Source organism: Neltuma alba, unplaced genomic scaffold (genome assembly GCF_004799145.2).
Source record: "Neltuma alba isolate B1F8T4 unplaced genomic scaffold, ASM479914v2 tig00002146_pilon, whole genome shotgun sequence".
In the NCBI taxonomy this organism is placed as follows: Eukaryota; Viridiplantae; Streptophyta; class Magnoliopsida; order Fabales; family Fabaceae; genus Neltuma; species Neltuma alba.
The window spans coordinates 275083-283059 of record NW_021632754.1 but is presented as its reverse complement, the minus strand read 5'-3'; positions in this window follow the sequence as shown (position 1 = coordinate 283059).

Below are 7977 nucleotides of genomic sequence, written 5' to 3'. Positions count from 1 at the left end.
TTTTTTAGAACAAGTTTTGAAAAAAAATTGTTTAGAAAATAATTTTAAGAAAATCACATTTCGAAACAAATTGTATAAAAAAGCTACACTTTGATGGGTTGTAGTTGTCACTAGTAGTGGTAGTTAGCGAGTAATAGGTGAGAAGACAAGAAGATTTTTTTAAATTTTCAAAACAAAAATAAAAAACACAAAAACAAAAACAAGAAAACATATAAAGATTGTTTTGTTTTTTTAGTTTTTTCAAAACATATTACTTTTTTTTTCAATAATCAATTAAAAATAAATTACCTTTTTTTTTTAAAAAAAAATTGTTTTCAAAATAGGAAACTAAAAAATTCCTTTATTATTGGACTTTATTGGACTTTACTATTTTCAGTCCTAAATATAAAAATTTAGTTGAGGTTTATTTTGGGTTTAAATATAAAATCTTAATTTACTTTGTCTCTTATATTTATTTATTTATTTTTCCAAAGTAATCATTACATATGTTAAAGTGTTTTTATTCTGATACACAATATTAATAAGAATATTATATAGAAGATAATGTTTATTTGTTACAAATAATTAATTTAACTAATTTTTTTAGTATCATAAATTAATTATCTAACTTTTAAATTAAAGATTGGAGGTAGTATTTTATTGAAGCGTCACGTGGGTTACGCTCTTTGTTTTTTTTAATAAATTAAAAACAACTCCTTCTGCCCGTAATTGATGGCAAAGTGGGGTTTATATAGAGGCTCGGGGCCACTACATGACAAAGGCTTAATAGTACACCTCATTATGACGGATAGACGTCATGATGACCTGTCATAATGATACCTAATGATGACGTTCACTTTACTGATTACAAGAGGACGGAATAGACTACAGGACAAACTACTTTAATAAAGCTACTTTAATAAAGTAAAAGTAGATGGCGACATAAAGTGGGAATCTGACGGGTCCCGCCTTATCTTCAAAGCATCCAAAAAGGAGATTTCCTGATGATGATGTCTCCTAGTCTTTATAGATAGGCTCATGGCTAGGAGATAGGTTCATGATGCCTTCTGGATCGAGGTCATCTGAGTCATAGTGTCTCCTTGTGCAGTAGTAGTCTTCGAGGTCTGGGTCAAGGTCATCTTGGTTAGGATCCTGGGATTCGCCTGCAAGGAATGGGAGTTGTGACTGAAAACTTGGCTGAGGGAGATAGAGTCTTTCAGGCTGAGTGAGTTGAATCTGTGAGTGTCTGTCATAAGGGTCTTCAGAGGCTTTTGTTTGTGGAGGGACCTGTGACCTGTTCGGTGGAGGTCTGACAGCACTCATGATGAAATCTCTCTGGAATTTTTCAAGTGTTGTGTTGCTAGATGATGTTGAGTTTGGAGGGAAAGGTCCAAGAGAAAGACATGAAGTGTCTTCTCCTTTGTCAGGCTGGTTAAGTGCAGTTAACGTTTTCCCAATTTTTTCCATTAATAACGCTTCCTTTCTTGGCCATGAGGGGGTGCTGACTTGGAGGATCAGATGGTTGTCCGTGTAGAGCCTTTGGTCAGCACTTATACCATAGTTCCTGAAAAAAGTATACCGACAGAAAAATCTTTTTTGTTTGGGAGTTGGTAAGTCCCAGATATTATGTTCCTTGAGAATTTTTCAAAGTTTTCCTCTCTAGTAGGGTAGAGGAGCAAGCGTCTCAAAGAGTGTGGTAAGAGGAGAATTTTCATTTCTGAAGTCATTCAGATGATCATGGACGACAACAGCTGAGAAGGCTATGGCACAGGTATAATTGGCTGAGACAGACCAGATGTACCACAAAAGTTCCTCTGGTATGGGTCCTTTGATGATGGGAACAGTGAGGTATGGGGCATCAGCATCAAAGTGTTGAGGGTAAGGGTGGATTCTGGTGTCTACAAAGACACGGTGGAGCCAGTAGAACATAGTGCTTCTGGTGAGGTTTTGGACACCTGCTGGAGATTCAGGACGGGATCTAGGAGGGAAAATGGTGGCTCTCATTCTGCGAGGCATTTCTGGGTCAGAGATGGTTAGGATGAAAAGAGATTGATGTCTAGAGAGTGACAGGAGTTTTGGAGGCTGGGAAACTTTCTGAGGTCTTGTGAGGAAATCTGCTATGATGTTCTGGTGGCCTTTGAGATGATGGACGGTGAATTTATAGCGAGAGAACCAGCCCTTCCATCGGAGTAACTGACTATCTAGCAAAGTCTTTCCCTTGGGATTAAGCATTCTGGGAAAAGACGTATTGTCCATTTCTACTCTGAATTGATAAGGACTGAGATGGAAGCTGAACTTCTTGATTCCTCTTTTGACTGCAAGGATCTCTTTGTAGGTAGCATGATAATGCTTCTCTGATTCTTTGAATTGTCCACTTGCATGTTCATGTAGAATCTCTTCCTATCTATTTCTTCAATTAAGACAGCTCCCCAAAAATCATCACTAGCATCAGTCTGGAGGATTCGTAGCCCCCTGTCAGGAATCTTTAAAGGAGGCGGTTGCTAGGCAATTCTTTTGAGGGTCTTGACAGCTGAGGTCTGCTCTGTTCCCCACGCGGGAGGATTCTTTTTGAGAAGTTTGGACAGCTGGCTTGTATGATTTGACACATGAGGGATGAAATCCCGAAGATAATTAATAATCCCCAGAAATTGTTGGATTTGCTTTGTTGTCAGATTATCATCTGGGAATTTGAGCAATTCTTCTGCAATGTGTGGTCCAGGATAATACTGACCATTTTCAAAATGCATTCCAAGAAACTCTATGCTTTTGACACCTATTTCTCCTTTCTTTGCCGACAACATAATCCTATATTTTTCAATTATTTCTCCGAACTGGGCCAATAAAAGTTTATGGGAATCCTCATCTTTTGAGAAAAGTAAAAGGTCATCAATGTAAATGAGGAGGTTATCAAGCATAGGTTCAAAGATTCTGGTCATGGCTTTTTGGAACAGTGATGGGGCGACCTTAAGCCCAAATGGCATAACAGTCCATTGGTATTGGGCATTTGGAATACAGAAAGCAGTTTTGGATCGATCTTCTGGGTGAATACCCAATTGCCAAAATCCTACTTTAAGATCAAACTTGGAGAATATTTTGCATCTCTAAGATAGACTGTAAGTGAACTGGGCTTTGGTAAAGGGAATTTGTCATCTTGAAGGAAAATATTAAGAGGCTTATAGTCAATGACTAACCTTTTCTTTCCTCTTTTGATTTCTGATCTTTTTTCAATATAGAATGCCTGGCAAGCCCAATTAGATTTTGTTGGTTCAATAAGGCCTTGTTTGAGAAGTGCAGCACATTCCTCTTTAGCGAGCTTGAGATCTTCTGGATTCATTCCTGGATGAGAGGCTTTTGTGGGACTAATGTCTTCATTCTTCTTGAAGGGGAGTTTTATGAAAAACTCTTGATTTTTCCATAATGGAAATGGATGGGAGAACTGTTGATGACTATCAGCGCAAAACTTGAGAAGATGATCTTGAATATCTTCATATCCTGATGGTGCCTGTTGGATTTCAAAGAGGTTAGGAATTTCAGCATATGCACTAAAGAAATTTTTATATCTAATTCCTTTAGGCAAGACTTGAAGATTCCTAGTATGATAATAAGCATCGAATCCAATAAGGATATCTTTCCCTGGGATATCACTACCAATAACTTTCATCCATAGAACACATCCTGGAAAGAATTGAATACCAATCTTCCTGTGAGTAATCCAGTCAATCTTAAACGGTTTTGAATCAACAGTAAGGAAAAATTGATCACAAGGGATCCATGTTTCAGAAGGAAGGATATCAGGATTCATGATGGTTTTGCATGCTCCAGTATCAATAAAAGCAATAACAGGGATTGGCTTTTCATATCTTCCTGGAAGGCTATGAATTTTGACGTTTGGCTTGGGAGTGACTTTATTGTAATCTGGCTGAGAAGCCAGGGAACCAAGGAAAGAAGACAGATGCACAGGCTGTTCAAGGGAATATAAATACCCTTGAGGATCATCATCTTCTTGGGATAAGGATTTAGAATCAGTTTCTTTATTTTTAGAGAAAGGAAGATCATATTGTGTTTCTTCATCCTGAGCATCTTGTTCTTCAACCACAGATTCTATATCTTCATCTTCATTGATCATTAGAACAGTCTGCAAGTGTTCCAGCATCTTCACATCCTTTTTTGTCTTGTTAGGATAATTTTTTGCAAAATGTCCTTTTTTCTTGCATACATAACATCGGTTAGATTTCTTTGAGTACGGCTTGTGCCTCTTGAAATATCTCAGGAAAGGTTTTCTGGATCTTCTCCTAGAATAAGAACCCTTTGGATATCTGAATCGACGATAATGAGATTTTCTCTTGGTAGAACAAGAGCAATCTTTATCATCTTTACACTTTATCTTGAGATGCGGTTTCTTGCAAGCATGTCTGAGTTTTGACTGTCTTTTCAGCATTCCTTTGAAGAACTTCTGTTGTTCACAGAGCTTATCCACAGTTGCTAATGCCAATTGATATATTTCTCCAACAGAAATGTCAGACATATTTCTATGGAGTGCATTGATAGCTCTATAAAGTTCTGGTTGCAGTACATCTGGAAGAGAGGCAATAAAAGTATGCCTGAGGTTGACATCATTAGCTCCTCCAAGCATGTAGTATTTTTCAGACATTCTCTGGAAATGCTTCTGCAAGTCTCTTTTGTCTAAGGAACAACATTTCATTTCAAAATATTCTTGGTGATACCTTTTGTCAATGATCTGGAAATCACCAATGAATTCCTTGTGAATAAGTCCCATAAGTGTTCCTGTATTATCAACTCTGGCTGCTGCTATCTTCTGGTAATCACTGAGACTTTGATACTATTCTCTTAGTGTTCCTGTTAGTCTTGAGAGGAATTCTGTGAGAACTTCCTCTAGAGTTGCATCATGCCTGGCAAGCTGTAGGTCAATCCATGCTCCAAACTCGTGGAGTCTGTCTCTCCATTTTTCTGGAGAAACATCATCAAAGGTGAACCATGGACCTGTAGTAGGTTTATAGTCTGTTCTTCTTGACTCAGACGTATGAGGGACAGATGGTTCTTCATCAATAGGATCTTCAACTGTAGGATCTGGTTGGACCATTGCTATCTTAGAGATATCAGTATGATATGTCTCAGAATCAGAGTTAGAACTGTATTCAATGGAGGAATCAGACTCAGTTTCAGAGGTTCCATCTGTTGATGACTAATCTTTATTCACAGATTGGAAAGTGACTATCGTTTTGTTTGGGTCAGCAACTTCTTTTCCTTTTTCTCTAGCTGGAAGAGAAGTTTGTTTTGTTGGAAATGATGGTGGAGTTCTTATTACAACTCCTTGAGAGGATGGTGTTGGTTCAATAGGTTTAGTGTATGAGGATGATGGGTAGAAAAGTCTTTCAGATGAAGGGAAGTGAGGTGGTCTTACTGGAGGTATGGGAGGAGGATTTGGTTGGACAGGTGAAAGAGTTGGTTATCGATATTTTCTCAACTGTCTTAAAATAGGATAAGACATTTTGAAAACCTTGCTGTAATCAGATTCTCTGGGGTAAGAAGGAGGTGATGTTGGATATGTAGGAGGTTGGAAACTAGAGGGGTAAGACGGATAAGGGTCATAGATGGTTTGTGAATGATCTTTAGCGATGTCTAACTCGATCCTTTGCAAATCCTTTCGGATTTGTGACAGTTCTCGTTCTTTCCTGGTAAATTCTGGTCCAATATATCCCTTTTCGATAAATCGCTTCAGATCTGCATCCAGTTGGTAAGCCTGAGAAGATAAAGTCATATAGAGCTGTTTGACTTGATCAGAGACTTGGTCAAGCCTGCTTGTCAGAGTATCAGTTCTAAGAGTCAGCAGGTCAAGTTTTGAATCAATCTTTGTCAAAGTTCTATTCTGGCCGATTGCATTCTGGGTCTGCCAGTTGAGAACTTCTTCTGCTGCTGAGACTGGTCTAGCTTCACCAGTAGGAGAGATTTCTGTTAGAATAGAGAAAGGTCTTGCTGTAACCTTTGTTTCTCTGTTGGTTCTTCTTTCAAGGGGAGGAAAATCCTGCTTATAAGGATCCATCATTGCTATACATGGAATGGATTGTTGGGTGACAGGAATCACTGGGTCCGGCCTTTGTTTAGGCAGGAGGTCTTCATGACCTGTTTCTTTAAGCAGATCATATAGAGATAATCTGCTAGAAGGAACAGTAGGGACAGGAGCCTTCCAGTTTCTAGCTTTCTGCTTAGGACCATGATCATCATCATCATGGTGATGATGGTAATGTCTGCGGGAACAAGGAGATGTGTTCTTCTCCTTTTTCTTCTTTTTGATGGCATATCTAATGGGGTAAGACCATCCAGCTTCATCTTCATCGTCTGATGCTTCCCACCAGTAAGGTGTATCACACTCACAGTCAGGATCACATTCTTCTGGTGCATGATCCCAAATGAAGTGGCCATTTATGTGAGACATATAACATGGCTTGGCCTTCTGGTCTACCCAGGCAATTAGAGGTTCTTGCTTGGATGAAACATATGCCGGGGTGATAGTCAGAATACGTCCAGAAGATACAGAAGGACCTTCCTGGCCTGGCTTAGTGAACACGGTCTTGACTATGCCATCTAGAAGCCTTTTTATCTCAGGAGGAGTGGAAGTATGAACATCTCTTTGAACACCATGAAAGTGTTTTTCATAATTGGTGATCCACTCAAGAGGCATCAACTGAGCAAGTTCCTCTTTTGGGATCTGTTGAGGAATCTAGATGATAGAAGTATCATCAGCTCTATCAGAAACCACATAAAGAGCATCTTTAGTGAAATTTGGGAAATGAAGATCAAGAGCATGGTTTTGGAGTCTGTAAAGGACTTGATGATGAAGAGTTGCTGCGATAGCTCTGGGATCTTGCTCTACTCCAACTATCTGGACTTGGATTTTTAGTCTATCTGTCAAAGTTGGATCTGAAAGCTTGATGTTGAAGTCTGGAGCCATAGTAAGGATGACACTACCGTTGCTAAGAGTGGTCAGGACAGCACCAATCAAAGCATTACTGTAAGTAGTATAGGTAGTATCAACTAAAGCAACTTTAGCAGTGGCTGGAATTCCTTTTTTCCCATGAAGTGTAAGGATAAGGCGTATAGCACCAATATGAAGATGGGTATAACCTTGAGCTATCCACTCATTGATCAAAGGTTGAGGTATGTCAATAGTGACATATTGTTCAGAGGAAGAGGCAGGAAGACCACAGTTTTCTAATTTGGTAGACTGATCAACCTCTTTCACATGAGGTCTTTGGGTGGAGATCAAATTTCTAACATTTCTGGTGACACGATTGGTACGGTGATAAAGGCTGTAAGGGCTGAGAAGAGGTAGATCTGTTTCCTGAATTCTAGCATCTTCAGGAAGATGGTCTATCTCAACAAGGTTTTCTATTTTTCTGAAGAGAGTTCTGCGAATAGAGGATGGAAGTCTTTGTGGGGTGAAGGAAGAAGAAAGGCGAACGAGTTCAAGATTGTTTGAGGTTTCACTCATGATAAGATGGTATCTTCTTACTCACCTTCACTAACAATATCTCACTTCTGTCAGAAATTGTGCTGGCTTTGATACCACTCGGGTAACTAATTGTTTTTTTTTACCTGATTAATTTATAATTGTTGGAATCATATGATTCTGGCGTCCTTGGGCTTTTTTTCTCTCTAACACAGGGGATATAATATTTATTTCTTTCCTATTTACATGGATAATAGATTTGGAAAAAAATTTTTGCTAATAAAATTTTAAAAATGAATGATCGTGACTGTTACATTGATTAATTTTAAAGAAATATTATTCATGATTTTTTAGTAGGAAAAATGATAGAAAAAATCTATTGAATTTCAAAATAACAAGGAGATGATTTTGACAAATTCAATAGTAAAAAGTATTACAAGAGTAATTAGCATTACTACCTATTTATCTTTTTCAAATTCAATAGGCACTTTTTTATCATTTTTTTAGGTCAAGATTGTGACTTAATAGAA